The sequence below is a fragment of the Pelobates fuscus genome, chromosome 3 (assembly GCF_036172605.1).
Source record: "Pelobates fuscus isolate aPelFus1 chromosome 3, aPelFus1.pri, whole genome shotgun sequence".
Lineage (NCBI taxonomy): Eukaryota > Metazoa > Chordata > Amphibia > Anura > Pelobatidae > Pelobates > Pelobates fuscus.
Window position 1 is genome coordinate 246247548 of NC_086319.1, and position 18169 is coordinate 246265716.

Below are 18169 nucleotides of genomic sequence, written 5' to 3' on the forward strand. Positions count from 1 at the left end.
AATTTCTTTACCCTCTGAATTCAATAGTCCTCTTTCTTTATACAAAGCTCCATGGGCATGAGTGGTTAAAAACGCATACTTGGAGCCCGTGTAGATGTTCACTCTTAAACCTTCTGCCAATTGTAACGCTCGCGTTAGTGCAATTAATTCTGCCTTCTGTGCCGATGTTCCTTTTGACAATGGCCGTGCTTCTATCACCTTGTCTATGGTAGTCACTGCATATCCTGCATAGCGAATCCCTTCTTTCACATAACTACTGCCGTCCGTATAATACTGGACATCAGGGTTCTGGATAGGAAAATCACGAAGGTCCGGTCTACTTGAGAACACTTCATCCATCACCTCCAGGCAATCATGTTGACTCTCAGTAGGTTGTGGCAAAAGGGTAGCTGGATTCAAGGTATTAACAGTCTCTAAATGCACTCTTGGGTTTTCACACAACATAGCTTGATACTTAGTCATGCGGCTATTACTAAACCAATGATTGCCTTTATAGTCTAGCAACGTTTGTACTGCGTGCGGGACTCGCACGTAGAGTTCCTGACCCAGAGTGAGCTTATCAGCTTCGGCTACCAGCAGGGCGGCGGCAGCTACAGCTCTTAGACAAGGTGGAAGACCACTGGCCACTGCATCCAGTTGTTTGGACATATATGCAACAGGTCTTTGCCATGATCCCAAGTACTGTGTCAATACTCCCACAGCCATTCTTCTTTGCTCATGTACATATAAGTAGAATGGACGTGTATGATCAGGTAGACCTAATGCTGGGGCACTCATCAAAGCCTTCTTCACATCTTCAAATGCCTTTTGCTGTTCAGGGGTCCACAGGAAGGGATCGTGTTCTGTACCTTTTATAGCTGCATAAAGAGGTTTCGCCAATATCGCATAACTGGGAATCCATATCCTACAGAAGCCTGCTGCCCCCCAAGAATTCCCGCACTTGTCTTCTATTCTTGGGTATTGGTATTTGGCATACAGCTTATTTTCTCTCTGGCCCCATTATCCTTTGACCTTCAGAGATATGGAATCCCAGATACTTGACAGTTGGCTGACACAACTGAGCTTTCTTCCTGGACACCTTGTATCCTGCCTTCCAGAGAATGTGTAGTAGATCATGTGTTGCTTGCTGACATATTTCTCTTGTAACTGCGGCTATCAACAAATCATCTACATATTGTAATAGTACACACTCTCCTGGGATGGACTTGAAATCCAGTAAGTCTTGACTTAAAGCTGATCCAAATAGAGTGGGTGAATTTTTAAACCCTTGGGGCAGTCTTGTCCAAGTCATCTGGCGTTTCGAGCCCGTTACAGCATTTTCCCATTGGAATGCGAAGATACACTGGCTTTCCGCAGCAATTCGAAGGCAAAAGAAGGCATCTTTGAGATCTAAGACAGTGAAATAGGTAGCCCCGCCCGGAATTAAAGCAAGCAGGTTATATGGATTGGGCACAACTGGGTGTATACTTACGACCGCATCATTGACTGCTCTCAAGTCCTGCACAGGGCGATACTCATCTGTACCGGGCTTTTGAACAGGCAACAATGGGGTGTTCCAGGGGGAAGTACAGAATTTTATGATAGCATACCGTATGAACTTATCCAGATACGATTGTATATTCTTCTTGGCCTTTTGCGGGATATGATATTGCCGTAAGCTCACTGGATAGACTCCAAGTTTCAGTTCGATTCGAATTGGTGGAATATTGCGAGCAAGTCCTGGTGGGTTGTTCTCTGCCCACACTCCTGGTATATTAAACAAGGATTCATCACTCTTAGGGTTTTGGCTAGTCAACGCTGTATAAAGTCGCCACTCTTCTTCCTTTGGTACAGATATTGTCATTATACCTGAAGGTCCATTGAACTTTAAAGATGTTGTTCCATTTGGTAGAAACGTTATCTGCGCTTGTAGTTTTGACAACAAATCACGTCCTAACAGTTGGACTGGACATTCAGGCATATAAAGGAATTTATGTTTTACTACGTGGCCTCCCAATGTACAGAGTCGACTTTTAAGAAACGGTTTAGCAGCACTCCTTCCAGTTGCTCCTATTACGGTGATAGTTCTTCCGGATGGAGGAGCAACTAGGTCAGTCACCACCGAATGTTCAGCACCAGTATCGATCATGAACGCACTCCTTTTTCCCCCTATTGATACATCGACCATAGGCTCCGCTCGGCCAAGGGGGATAGAGCCCGGTCGGTATCAATAGTCCTCCATGACCGTGTCAGCCAATCCTACAAAGTCCCTATCTTCTCTATCGCGGGATCTCTGCGCTGCTGGATAATACCTGTCTTCTCTAACACTTCCTCTATTGCTACCATTATTCCCTCCAGGACCTCCTCTACCTCTCGCTCTGCCTCTATAATTACCATATCCTGCCCTAGGTCTGTCTCTCTCATACTGTTCCCCTATATACTTCCTTTTCCCTTCTATCTACGCCTGCGATTGCTACCGCTAGCATATCTGCCTTTCTACGCATCTTGCACTCTTCCTCTTTCTTTGTCTCTGTTTCCCTGTTCATGTACACTTTATTCGCTACCTCCATTAGTTGGGTTATGGACATCCCTACAAACCCTTCTAACTTTTGTAGCTTGCGCTTTATATCTCCGTAGGCTTGGCTGACAAAGGCAGAGTTAACCATCCGGGAATTCTCAGGGGCCTCCGGATTAAAGGGGGTATACAAGCGGTATGCCTCCAATAATCGGTCATAAAAGACACTGGGCGATTCATCACATTTCTGCAATACCTCAGCCGTCTTAGACATGTTAATCGCCTTCTTTCCTCCAGCTTTCATGCCAGCAATAATAGCGTCCCTGTATGCTTTTAAATGGGCCATATCTGCGCCATTGCTATTCCATTCCGGATCAGTGTTTGGATAATGTGCTGCGGCCCATGCTGCCGGATTGGCCTGATTTTGTGTACGGGCCACTTCTTCCAGCGCTTTAATTGCCGCTTGGTTTATCCTTGTCCTTTCCTCGTTATTAAACAATGTCATAAGCAGTTGCTGGCAATCAGCCCAAGTGGGATTATGTGTCTGGACTATGGAGGTAAACAAATCCGTCATGGCTTGAGGCTTTTCGGTGTATGAGGAGTTATGGGTCTTCCAATTAAATAGATCAGTAGTTGTGAAGGGAACATAAACGAATACTGGATCAGCATATTGTATCTGGCCGTCACCGTTAATGTGTGTCGGGCCAGGTGTCAGTCGAAGTGGCATTTGATAATGTCGGGGTTGTAGGGTACCGGTCAATTGTCGGGTTAGTATGGGGCTTCGTTTAGGAATGTCAGTTAGGGGTTCTGGTCGAGGGGTAGTAAGACAAGGGGATGGGGACGCTTTACTGAGGGGGAGGTCGGTGAGTAAAATATTCCGGGCCGGGCTAGGAGGAGCCTGACCAGGAACTAGAAATGGCGCCAAATCTGGGTAGGTGGAGTTGACAGAGGTAGGTACTGAGAGGGGAGGGTTTAAAACAAGAGGGCTGGGCTCTGAGCTAGAGGAGGAAGTAGGTGGGGACAACGGGGCAAGGGGAGGAGCGTTTCCAGCAGCACCTCCTCTTCCGGTGGAGGAGGAGTAAGGGGGCGGCATAGGGATCTCAGACTCAGGAGGCGTGTCCAAAATGGGCGTAATTACGGCCTTAGTGGACAAGCAAGTCCTGGCCACCATGAGGCGACATTGTTCCTCGTGGCATACTCAGATCCATTTTGGCAAGTCTTTTACGGCCTGCCTCCAACAATCAATATATGGAAACTGGCCGTAAAGTTCAGGCCTACCTGATACAGCCACGTGTACACGCTGTACCAGATTAGGATCCAAACTGCCACGTGGCGGCCATGCGGCAACCAAAGTAGGCCATTCCCTACTACACAATGTAATCAAGCGTGCTGGAGACATCTTTACCCCAAAATCACATGCTTTATATCCCTTTTTAAAATTCTTTATCATACATCCTAAGGGATCCAAAATCGTCGAATCTGACGCGCCCATACTTAACAATGGAGCGTCGTTTCCAACAGAAACTATACAAACACTCTACCAACGGTCACACCCGTTCCCTCGGCAACAGCACCACGTGGTACAGTTACTAAGTGAAACGCACACAACAAAACACTCAGGGAATTCCCGTACACACACAGCTGTTACACCAGTCAATAAGTAACTAATACTGTGCCCTTTGGCGAAACTATACGGTCACCCACGCTATAATTCCCTATATTTGAATTACCCGTCTATAACATACCCCAGTAACATCGTCTTTACAAACAGTAGTTACAGTACGGTTAGCATAGGTTAAAGTACAATTTAAAGTCACAGCACAATTAGTAGTGGTTATGGTGTTAAAACATGCAACATAGACGACAATTATTAATACTTATTTACAGTATCAGTAATTATACATGGTTATGGTACCGTGCGCTATAATACAGTTACACACTATTCACACTCTCGCTAGACGGCAGAGCTCACGCTATCTAGCAAGATATACACGCTACTACAACAATCTTTAACACATATACAATTCCCAACTAATCTATTGGCCAGTACCTTGATGGACTACCTAAAACTATCTACATACGTTTTGGTTAGCCACACTGCCCAAGCACCACATATAGCGAACTAGAGGGCGGAATTTACAACAGCACCCTTTTAGTCTATTTACTCTATCAAAAATCTAGTGGGTTCCAAATTTACACGCCTTCCCACTTAGCCAAGATAGGTTGAGATCTAGCGGACCGAATTTACACAGACGCCGCTTAGTCTCCTGGTCCCTCCGACCTAGCGAACGTAATATACACCCTAGAACGCTAGTCTAGACAAGACACCGGTATCAGGCTAGGGCTATTTACACCAGAACCCCGCCTGACTCCAAACCAAAATTAAACGGGCTTACTAAAGGGCGTTTAATTGAGCGGTGCGCCTTCGCTCCTTCCCTCCACTCGAGGGGGCAGATTCCAAATAACCCCTTATGGGCCTACCGCACAATCGGTATCCAATACCCCTAGTGGGTCCGCCGTCTAAAACAGCGGTTGTCTTACCTCCTCGTTCCTGAACCTGGGTTCACACTCATCGACGGGGGCACCCCAGCACTTACTACGTAGAGGCCGATGATCTCCTGGACAACAGACCTGTGGCGCCGAGACGAAAGGAGGTCCACGCAGAAGTTCAGGGGTGCAGCCGTAGAGAACGTGGGCAAAGATAGACCGTCTCACGCCTCTGCTTCTCAGCTACCGTTGAACGATGAGCTTCCCGGCCCAATGCACCAAATGATACCGGAGAAAATGACGGAAGCCAAGCACAGAGAGATGGACACAGGTTTCTTCAGGAAGGAAGAGATTCTTTATTCGATTCACCGACTGGGACTCAGAGGGACTAATGTCACCAAAAAACAGCAAAGTCTGAGTCCTGATCATACAGTGTAGGTCCCTTAAAGAGGCATGTAGCTCCTCCCATAATCAGTTCAACCTACACATACTCTTATCTAATCAACCGAATAGAGACTAAAATCCTGTTTGACCACATGGCTTGCCCAGCACAATGGAGGAGGGGAAATACTCGTATATCCTGTATTCCTACTTATGCTCCTTACACTACTGATTGTATCTTAGCTACGTGTAACTGACTTAACTGGTACATCAACATATGCAAATGCACATACCACGTGGGAATCTTGTCCTAGTAAATTTATTTTTACTGAGATTCCACCACATAACCAATTCTCACAAGCAGAAACGGCTGCATTGGGCAGAAAAATACATGAAGACTAATTTTCAAACAGTCCTGTTCACTGATGAGTGCCGTGCAACCCTGGATGGTCCAGATGGATGGAGTAGTGGATGGTTGGTGGACGGCCACCCTGTTCCAACAAGGCTGCGACGTAATCAAGGCGGTGGTGGAGTCATGTTTTGGGCCAGAATCATGGGAAGAGAGCTAGTCGACCCCTTTAGGGTCCCCGAAGGTGTAAAGATGACCTTTGCAAAGTATGTGGAGTTTCTGACTGACCACTTTCTTCCCTGGTACAGAAGTAAGAACTATGCTTTCCGTAATAAAATCATCTTCATGCATGACAATGCACCATCTCATGCTGCAAAGAATACCTCTGCATCAATGGCTGCTATGGGGATAAAAGGAGAGAAAGTCATGGCATGGCCTCCATCCTCCCCTGACCTCAATCCTATTGAGAACCTTTGGAGCATCCTCAAGCAAAAGATCTATGAGGGTGGGACGCAGTTTACATCCAAACAGCAGCTCTGGGAGGCTATTCTGACATCTTGCAAACAAATTCAAGGAAAAACTGTCCAAAAACTCACAAGTCCTATGTTAAAATGTAAAGTGACCTGTTAAAATGTTCAAAAAATTAAAATGTTTGATTGAAATAGCTTTTTATTTTCAGTAAATATGCTGCAAACACAACAAATTACAATTTTCAGTTCTACAACCTATAAAGTGTTTTGAAACTTACTGTGCGTAATAATTTGGAACAGTGCATTGTAAGTTTTTTATGTTTAAAAAAATACTGTTATCATTAGGAGGTTTGTTCAATAAAATTTGAATTGTACTCTTAATAGTTGATAACATGAGAATTATGCTGACTGTTATTTACATCAATTGTTTAAGTAAATGAGAAAAATATCATTTGCATAATAATTTGGAACAGGGTGTAAATACTGATGCGAAGATCTTTGCAAAGGTTTATGCAACCCGCCTTGGTAAGATTTTACCCCATATAATACATACTGAACAAGTAGGTTTAGTCACTGGTCGTCAAGGATCGGAAAACACACGGAAGGTCGTGAGCATCATGCATAGTTATGAAAAGTTTGGGCAGGGAGGCTTTCTAGTGTTTCTCAACGCGGATAAAGCTTTTGACCGCCTCAATTGGGGATTCTTGGAGGCGGTGCTAACTAAGTTTGGCATACCTGCAGGGTTCGTGTCGGTGGAGAGAGCCTTATACAGCGCACCTATGGCTCATGTAATCAATGCTGACTTTGGAACGAGACAAGGCAGCCCCCCTCTCACCACTACTATACTTTCTAGAGTTGGAATCTCTAGCCCAGACTATCAGAAACCATCCCTCCATACACGGCATCAAAATAGGAGGAAGGGAATACAAAGCAAATTATTTGCAAATTACATGCGACTCACCCTCATACAACCCCAAATCTCCCTTCCTAATCTATTGAACACAATAGCTGATTACGGAAGAGTCTCTTACTAATTGAATGTCACTAAGGCATTGGGGTTCGGTATCGCAGAGGCGGAACTCCAGTCATTGAGCACCTACTTTTACCTGGACTGGAAATTTGATTATATAACATTCCTGGGACTTAAACTGACAAAAAACTTAGCAGACCTCCTGAAACACAACTATGAAACATTACTACGTGACACTACTACTACTTCGTTTTCCCTGGACTGGTGATCTGGCTATATAACATTCCTGGGACTTAAATTCACAAAATACTTAGCAGACCTCCTGAAACACAACTATGAAATGCTACTATGTGACATCATAGACACACTAAAGGGCTAGGAGAAGAAATGTATGACTTGATTGGGGAGATCAGCAGCAGTAAAAATGTCCATACTCCCTAAATTCCAATACCTACTCAGAACATTGAAAATTTATGTCCCCAAGTCTTGACGAGGTTTGTGTGGGGCAACCGAAGGATCCAGGTAGCTACCAAGATCAGGTTTGCCTGACATTAAAGAGTACTACAAAGTGGCTTTGCTCTCCACAATCATAATCTCCCAAGCCACTGTCAACCCTCCTCAATTTTGGATACCAAGATCAAAGCGACCCAAACTGCCACATGTGCTGGGCAATACTGAATTACTTCACGCACATAGGACAAATTTAAAAAACAGCTAGGACACTAATAGCATGGGCATACTGCCTACACATTTCGAGACAGTATTTTCCTCCCACACCACACCGAAAAAGATACTCTCATCGACATACAGAGTAATAACTGACCCACCAACACGGGTATACAACAAATTCGTGCTAGACTGGCAGATGGACCTAAACAAGCCCATCAAAGTCCAATTGTGGAACAGGGCATTTGTGGCTCACAGAGTAGATCGAGTTGCACTTCCCATTTTGAATTGATAATGAAACTCCAGTATAGATTGTATATGGTGCCGGATAGGCTAACACGCATATTTCCTAATACCCCAAACGTATGTTGGAGATGCTCACAGGAGGTAGGCACCATGAACCATACTTGGTGGACGTGTACAGCGCTTACACTAGCCTAGACATGATTTATGATGAATATGAAGCCGGGAAGAGGGACAGAAATAGTGCAGGAGTGAAAAGAATAGGAAGGGAAAGGGGAGAAAAAAGAGAAAAAAAAAAATATATATATATATATATATATTTTAGATGTGGCGGGGAGAGGTCAAAGGGAGGAGATATAAAGAGGCGACTACACAACACTGCGCCCTCAAGTTGGCCAACGTACATAGCAGAAGCGATAAGGGTGTCAATAACAAATAAAGAAACCATCATAAGATATGAGAACGCCATACGGGAGCTCGATCCCGGGTGATGATTCCATCTACATGAGAGACCAGTGTTTGATCCACACTGTACTTAGTTATCTTCTTTTCTATCTATTCTTTCTTTACTTAACTATTTTAATATACAAAAATAGAGTCAAGAAGGTCGATGAGGGTCTATTAACATAGTATATAGCCCACTGCCACCATACAATCACCACACTTACCTAGGAGGGAAGAGAGAAGAGTGGACATTGGAATCCAAGCAACTGGGTCACCGCTGAGATTCACAACATGACTGATTGCGGATACACAAGGTACCAAGGCCCATCTCCTGGGAGGCACTAGGCTGATAGATCTACACAACACAGCTAGCATGATGGGGTATAATGTATTAGTAATCTTCTCTACAAATAATAGGATGTATGTATTCATTAGGTGTGGCATTTTGTGTACAGATCAATATCCACAGAGTATATTGTAAATTGTTTGTTGAAATTACAGACCCAACAATGTTATTGCACATACCATCTTTTTATTTGTACCCAAATTACCTTTTTTTTTTTGATTCAATAAAAATTGTCAAATTGAAAAAAAAAGAAAAATAGGTGATTTTAAGTAGCCTTGTGAAATTGGATGTGCCCCATATCTTCCATCTTAAAAACTAAACATTGGCCATTGTCTCTCTTATTGTGGGTTAGTGATACTTCCACTAACCCAATCCAGCAAGCTTTCTGCCTTAGCATTATCTTTAATCTGGCCTCATTTTTAAATCATCATAATCAGTCTATCTTGAATATCTGCAACGTTAACATTAAAAGCATTGCTCATATTCACCTTGTGAATATGACACTTATCATGTCCTACCTTGACTACTGTAACTCAGTCGTAGTTCTCCAAATGCCATACCTGGCATCTATAGTATATACTGAATGCTGCTGCCTGTAATATCCTCCTCACCTTCTTCTTCTTCTTATTCGCTCACCTCATCTCTTTGCCAGTTCTTACCCTTTCTGTATCCCTCAGAACCATTAGGCCCATCTAGTCTGTCATACTTTCATTAGACCCCGTCCTTATCTTATATCTAGGATAGCATTATGCCTATCCAACGCATACTTAAACTACTTCACTGTGTTAACCTCTACCACTTCAGCTGGAAGGCTATTCCATGAATCCACTACCCTCTAGGTAGAGTAATATTTCCTAAAATTATTATTTATTTTTTTTATAACTCTTTATTTTTCCAGTGCAAGGTGACAACAATACATAGGCAGATCGTAGTTAGAAAGTACGCAGTACTAGCATGAGGTGGGTTACATTGAGTTCATGCACCATTTATATTTTTGACAGGCTTGCGTGTACCTAGGTGGCTTGTGAGTTAACTTTCTTGTTGAGGGTGTGCGAGTGTGAGGTGTTTCTCCGCTTACCTAAGGGTGGTGTTTCACTATGCTGAGGGTTCAGGTGAGTGTCATTGGGCTGTAATCTCAGCATGTGTGCGTGTTTGCGCTATCTAGATAGAGGGGCAGTAAGTTCATAGAGGGAGCGTGGGTTCCTGTGGTTGGTGTCCGAGTCTTGTTGTGCCCTGTCTAGTTTTACTCCTAACCAGGGGAGTAGCGGGAGGGGGTGGGGGGGGAGGAGAGGGTGCAGAGAAGAGGGGTCTTAAGTTACCTGTGGGTTTTGAGTTTGAGTGTGGGGGGGTTCTTGAACCCTGTTGTGGGTGAGTGGTGCCCTAGATGTGTTCACCTCCACAGGTCGTGGTGTTTGGCGCCATGTTGTTAACGTTGGCTCTGTCACTTGTGGTGAGCAAAATTATACGGGGGAAGGAGAGAGAGGGAAAGCTCAAAAGGAGGTGTTAACATTATGCAACTGAACATTTAGTCTCTTGGAGGACTTGGGCAGGACGGGCGGGTCCAAGGCATGGGCTCCGGTACCCTATGTCGGGTCGGCTCTTGAGCTTGTTCCTGGTTCCGTCGCTCGTGTGTTCTGGGTCCTCGGGATGAAGATTGTCGTGCGGTCAGGGTCCCAGGTGGGAGTGGAGGTGCTCGGAGGTGTGTTGGCCGGCAGGCTCTCCAGGCCTAGTGCTGTCAGGAATGGTGTTGTGTCTTCCATTGAGGTAAGTGTGTGCAGGCTGCCATCACCGTCAGGGATCCGTTCATTCCCCACCTGTAGTTTATGTTCGTTGTTCGTAGTAGGCTTGTTACCGGGTGAAATGTTTTGCGCCATAGGAGGGTTGCCTTCGTTAGGTCCTGATAAAACGTAAGAGTGGCCTCTTCAAAGTGTAAGGGTGTTTTGCCTTTAGTTGCCGACATGACTAGAATTTTGTCGTGCACTGTTAGGCACCGGAGTATAACGTCTCTTGCCACTTTAGTCAGCGCCCCTGCGGGTCCAGGTAGGCGGTAGATCCCCTCGACCATCAGTTTTTTGGCTACTGTGTTAGGCAGGATGGAGGCCAGTAAACGCCTGACATAGTGGGGCAGTTCCTCCATTGTTACTGCCGCGGGGATGCCCCTTATTTTGATATTAGTGCGGCGGTGCCGGTCTTCCATGGCTGTCATCTGTGCTGACATAGCTCTTTGGTGGGACCATACCTGCTGCACCGAGTTCTGAAGTTCTGAGATGTGTGTTTGTATGTCCGATATGTCTCTTTCTGAGGCCTGCACTCGGTCTGTGATGGCTTTCATGTCATTTTTTATGGGAGCAAGTTCTGCCACCAGAATTTTGTGGAAGTCCGCAAGTAAGACCTTCAGGTCATACCTGGTCGTCGGTGTGGAGTCGGTGTGGGTTTCAGATGGCCTTGGTGGTGTGGCCAGTGTGTGGTCTGTCCCCATTTGCTCGCCTGGGTAATTATGGTTGGTGGGTCGCGGGGTTTCCGCGGGAGCAGGTTTGGGCTGTGTAGGCCGTTGTAACATCGTCCCTATGTCCCTGTTGTCTGTCGCGGTTGTTTTCTGTGAGCGGTGACCCATAGCTGGCATTTGGGCGGGGACGACGGGAGGGTTCCGGGAGAAGTCACCTCTTGCTTGTCGTGTGAGGAGCGCCCCTAGGCCCGGAAGCGTAAGCGTGGGGTAGGCCCCGGTTTTCCACCTCCGCTTCGGCTGGTTTGGTGTGAGGAAAAAAGGCATCTAATGCCTCAGGAGGCGTTAATGTGTTCCGTTGGCGGCTTTTTAGGGCCGGCTGGGCTTTCTGTTACGGGATATCCGTGGATTATTAATTTTGCTTGGAGGAGCTTGCAAGCATGGCGTCTTGTCAGGTTGGTGGTCAAGCTCCGCCCCCCCCCCCTAAAATTATTATTAAACCTTTGCCCCTCTAATTTAAAACTATGTCCTCTTGTTGTGGTAGTTTTCCTTCATTTAAATATTCTCTCCTCCTTTACTGTGTTGATTCCCTTTAAATATTTTTATTATATACCTGTGATAGAGGATTTCAGATGAATTTCCTTCCCACTGACTATGGGTTCTGGCCTGGAAGGGGGTACGTTTGGGGAGGCAAGTACATGGAGGCCATTCGGACTGCAACAGTGTGTCACTATTACAAGGTTAAAGTACCGCTGTTTTAAGAGGGTTTTTTTTTCAGACTAGCGATGACTCTTTGTTGGTGAAGCTGGAAAATTTGTATTTGTATCAGGTGTGTCTGTGTGTCTCTGTTTTTCCATAGTTTGGAACGCTGTAACTGTTGGGAATAATACACTTTGCCTATATTTACCGAGGGCTTAAGATACAGATGAAATGATTAAACAATGACAGCTATTTGCAATAATGTATTTTATCTATATCTAATGCTTAGTGAATCTACCCCTAGACAATAAAGAGCTGTATAATATCATGTAACAAGTATAGGTATTAAGAGCTGTAGAACATCATGTATCAAGTCAAAGGTGTTATATCCTGTAATGTTCTGTCTGTCGGCCTTATTTCCTGGTTTTCTCCCTTTGATCATAACTGCATAGTAATGTATAATTGAAGATTATATTAGCTTTAGTGTACTTATAATCTTAATTTTAGTAATGACAGGAGGCGAATATTTGCATATCTTTCTTTACTGAAAACTCCAGCAGCATAGAAACATAACAACCAATCAGAAAAAAAGTTATGGTGCCCATAAAAGGCCCTGTCTATGACATCACTCCCTCTTTCTTTGAAGCGAACAATAAATAACAATAAGAAACATAACCATATAACGTCAACAGTTCAACAACATATTAGGATAAACAACTCCAGTAGCTCCATGATGCAGCGGTATGGAAGGTGAGCTTTTGTCCTGATGAGAAGACGTTCACGCTGCAAGAAAAAGAAAAAGGTGAAAGTTCTCTGGCGTGATAACATGTCCGCATACAATAAACATTAAGAATCTGATATACCAATGGATACTAGAATGTGTAACCTATCAATATAGATATAAATTTGAAAGCAATGACATGTAAGAAACTAAAAGCACCACATAATTCAAGGTACATGACTAATTATTCAACCTATACAAGTCTTTCAAGCTACATGTCTAAGTAGCAAACATACAACCATAACGTGCATGCCTTCCTGAACATAAAAGACATATTCTGTTCAACACGAGAGAACATGGGGGGGATCCTACAGGGTGGGAAATATTCGCCTCCTGTCATTACTAAAATTAAGATTATTAGTACACTAAAGCCAATATAATCTTCAATTTTACCACATGAAAGGAGGCCTCATATTTGCTTTTTTAAAGCTTAGAATTGACCAGTGTGAAGGAAGCATGAGAAGTTTGGCGGAAATAAAACGTCCTGAATGTACTTTCGCGTGTCCAGTCTGCGCAACGCATAATGTCGGTTAGGGAGGCGCCCGCCATTAAGGCTTGGGACGCTGCCGCCCCTCTGACCGAATGCGCTCCGAAGCTAGATTCAACGCCTGCTAACTTTAGTAGCCAGCGAACCCATCTGGCCAGGGTTGTCGTAGACACCGGTCCGTGAGGCCTTACATAAGAAATCAGGAGTTGACCCGTCAGAATATTCCGAAGGGGGGCTGTGATTTCTGTATACCTCATTAGTGTCCTGACAACGCATAGTTTTGGGTCTGACTCAAAGTATGGGTATGACACTGAAGACTAATCTGATTTCCTCCGCCTTGAAATGGAAAAGGTAACTCCCTCCGGAGTGAGAGAGAAACCGTCCACATCGAACGCCCTAACGCCTGACACCCGTCAGAATGAGACGAGGCATAACAAAAGGGCCAGTTTGGCTGAAAGTTGTTTGATGTATTGCACCGCTGAAATGTTGTCCATGCGGAGCAGAATACAGCAATTCAACCTGTCCTTGGCTAGGCTGCGTATGGCGAAGGATCCCGCGATCAATTCCAGGCAGTTGATGTGTAGGTTGGTCTCCTCTCCTTGCCACGGGCCTCCCGTGGAAGCGTCCAAGCAGTGAGCGCCCCATCCCCACAGGCTGGCATCCGACTCCACGACGAAGTCCGGGGAAGGGCCGAAGTTCGCCTTGCCATTCCAGGCTTGTATGTGTAGCAACCACCATCGAACTTCCGACCTCACTTCCGTTGAGAGTGGGATCCAGTGGTCGTGTGGTCGTAAGAGTGTCCGGTGCGTAGGTATCCCGCCTTCAGTCGCTGCATGGCCCTGTAGTGTAATGGGCCCAGGAATATCGCTTGCATGGAGGAGGAAAGGAGTCCAACAATCCGAGCGAACATCCTGAGTGGTATTGTGTCCATCCTCAGAACTCATCTGATTTCTTTCCTTATCGAGGATCTTTTTCGAAGGGAGACGTAGTACGCAATCCTTCGAATCGATGTCGAAGCCGAGGAATTGAACCGACTGGGAAGGAGAGAGAGACAACTTTTGTCTGTTCACTACGAACCCTAGAGATTCCAGCAAGTGAACGACACATTTCGTCTGCAATCGTAGCCTGGAAGCGGATTTGCTAAAAATCAGCAAATCGTCCAAGTATACGAGACATCGTATGCCCCTTGTTCGGATGTGAGCCATTACCGGCCTCAGTAGCTTCGTGAAGCACCACGGAGCCGAGCTGAGGCCGAACGGCAGACATGTAAACTGGCATATCCGTCCTCTCCATCGGCAGTGTATGTCCACTGGAACAGACAGGTACGCGTCTTTGAGGTCCAGATGCGTAAACCAGTCGTTCTTGACGAGGAGGTCTTGTAGAAGATGGATTCCTTCCATCTTGAAATGCCTGTAGATTACAAACGAGTTTAACTGTCAGAGATTGATAACCGTCCTGTAATCGCCTGTTTTCTTCTTGACCAGGAAGATGTTGCTTATAAAGCCTCCCCAGCCCGGCGCGTATTGTATTGCGCCTTTCTCGAAGAGTGCGTAGATCTCCTCATCCACCAGGTGGTTTTGTTCCATTGACATGTGATCGGGGAGGGGGGGCGGGTTGTATGGGTTTGTATGGGTTGTGCGGAGAACTCTATGACGAAACCGCGTACCGTCTGGAGGACCCAGGCGTCTTTGGTAATCAGCTCCCAATTCTGGAAGAAAAAGGACAGGTTGCCTGCTATAAAATTTGGTACATTTAGGTACAATGGTATGTAGGTGGACTCACCATTGGAGAAGCGTCCGCATCCTCGACCTCTGAAACCTCTAGTCCTTCCTGCCCCTCGGAACGATAAAGGTCTTTGTGTTGTAGACGGGAAGAAACTCGGAGTTTGCGGGAATGATCTAGAACCTGAGGCTCAAAATCGGCTGGTGGCACGGTTCCGCTGCCGACCAGCCCTTCCAAAAACACCTCTTGTAGTCGCGGTGTGGAACACCTGCTTGAGAGAGGTTTGGGCCTTATTCAAGGTGGTGAATAGGTTCACGTGTCTTTTAAGTTCAGTGATGAAGGCATCGCCAAATAACAGACCTTGGGCTTTCGGTCTGAATTCTTTAGCCCCGAGATCCAGGAGCTTGCTATCAATGCGAATCAGTGCCGACCTGCGTCTTTTGATGCACAGTGCGGCATTTGCGTTGCCCAGCAGGCACACCGCGCGTTGAGCCCATTCACGTATGACGTGAGGGTCCAGTTGGGAATCCTGGCTAAGGGCTAGGTCCGCGAAATATAGCATCTTACCGATGGGGCCGAGCAAGTCTAGCACTTTGTCCTGTGCCGCTTTCATGCCTTTCTCCACCCCCTTACGAGGGTCTCGGCCCGAGCGTAACATGAAGGCCACCATCGTATCGTCAAATTCGGGCGTAAGTGCCACCTTGTCGGGAAGCAGTGGTCTGGGACATTCGGCCCTCTTTTTCCAGTGGTTTGCGCAGCCAGTAGTTTATGAATTTTGCCAGGTGTTCCGGCAGAGTCCATTCTGAGGACCGTGGGTGTCGGATGGTGCGTGGATCGAAGAGCAGTGTTCCCTGGTCATCCAGAAACACTCCGTCTTCGGTCTGACCAGTGGGGAGGTCGTCGTTGCTTTCCTTGTCTCGGTTGCCGAGGAAAGTCTCTAACGTATTTCGAAGAGGTGGGCGGTAAGTCTTGCCACTCTTCATCATATGAAGGTGAGCCATCCCCGTGCACTCGTCAACCACGTCTAAGGTATGTGGCACATAGGAGTCTTCCTCATCCGAGGATTGAAGTGGGAGGGGTGCGGGTTGTCATCGTTCCGCGTTCCTAATTCGTTTGACGGGCAATTTGCCCTTAATCTTAGTGGAAGGGGGGCTCGAAGCCTTTCGTTGTCGTTTTGCCTTAGACACTTCGGAGCCCAAAGCTTCCATACGTTCTGGGGGGGATTGTATTGCCTTGGCTGTGGGGTAGAGCCCTCAAGAGGGCCTTTTCCACAGATGCCGCCACGGCAGCATTGATCATAGCCTGAAAATCTTGGCTGCTTTGGGTGTCTTCCATGACTTGCAATGTTTTTCATCCTGTTGGGCGAAAATAAAAGTCAGTGGAAGTAGTTGGGGGAGAGTCATTTACATATAGAGATAGACTCTTGGTACAACCGGGGTGTGCCCAGTTGGTGAAATGTATGTGGAAGGCGTTTGTATGCACGTAAATAAGAAAAATCATGGCTATATGCGTGTATATCGGACACTATGGCGTAGGCCCTTGTGCATATAATCGGCGTTCACCCCGGGTGGTGTGCCGTGGTAACCAGAGGACACCCACATCAACTGAAATGGTCTGTCAGTGACCTTGCATGCATATCTGGGGGGGTCACCCCAGGTGGTGTGCCATGAAAAAATACCCACATAAATTTGCACCCTCAGGTACAGTAATGTAATATGACCCTGTGTAGGGTATCCTAATATAATATGCCCTTTGTAGGGTACACTAACACAATATGCCCTTGTAGGGTACAGTGAGATAGTAGGTCCAGTTATAGGTACAGTATATGTAATGTATAACTGTGATATTGTATAGCCTTCATAATAATACATAGATTGTGTGCATGCTTTCTCCACCCCTTTCAACATATATAATCATCCAGAGTAAGGCATCCTGTGAGATATGTCCATTTGAATAAAAAATATAATTGCAAGAATGATTAAACGTGCCTTGAGGGGGGGGGGGGTTAATCCAGATGTAGGGTGCGGCGATCGGGTGATTCCCGAACCGCCGTGTGAGCAGGGGAGGTGGCCGTCGCGGGTCTCGCGAGCCGCGAGATCCAAGATGGCCGCCGGCCGCGTGTGCAGAGATTACTCGCTCGCGGCCGCGAGTGAGAAGAAACGCGGCGAAAAACGCAAAATTAGCCCCGGCCACCCTTCACCCGTCCCCACCCAGTCCCCTGAGTGTCAGAAGGGCAGGTCCGCGCGGCGAGTGCGGCACGGACAGCCGTGACGCCCGTGGACCACCAGACCAGCAATAGAGATTAAAGGAGACAAAGAATATAAAGTAATTGCAGGGGATACACTGAGTATGGGGGAAAGGGAGACAGGTATAGATAGCCAGGGGTAATATTAAGTACAAAGTGACAATAAAGTGCAAATCATATAAGTATACTAGAGAGGTAAAAGTACCCTGACCTGTTGTATGGCTGGAGCAGCAAAGAAAGAGGAAGTGATGTCATAGACAGGGCCTTTTATGGGCACCATATCTTTTTTCTGATTGGTTGTTATGTTTCTATGCTGCTGGAGTTTTCAGTAAAGAAAGATATGCAAATATGAAGCCTCCTGTCATGTTGTAAAATTTAGAACTTAGTAGTAAATAGCTTTAATTCGCAGTGCGCATGCATATTAATTTGAAGTGCGTAGTTATAGTGAAATTTAGCTTTGAGCAAGGCCCGGACATGAAGATACACCTGCAAGCTTGCTATAGGTTAAGATGTGAAGATAAGATAGATGATTTTGTTAGGATTGGATAATGATGGCAAGACCACCCCTGTTTCCTCTTGAACATAAACTGTTACACAGCTCATTAAATGTGAAAAGTCACTTTGAACCTTGCATTGTCTTGTCTTGTTCATTGGGGGCTCCTCACTAGCTGGTCTGGGGACAAGGAGAAATACAGAGAGTTGCAAATTGATGCAAAAGATCATGGCAAGGGAAAAATTCCTGACAGAGAAAATTCCTCACTATCAGACTGTGTTATATATTTGAGGCATTATGTTGCCTGTTCTTCAAGTTATGTATGTGTGTTTATATTTATATTGATTTCACCACAATTTTAAGGACAAGTCTCCTAGGCTTAGTCATTGTCCAAAAATAAAGAAGTGTGTGTCCTATCTGTTTTGTGTCGGGATCCCAGTAATAGAGTG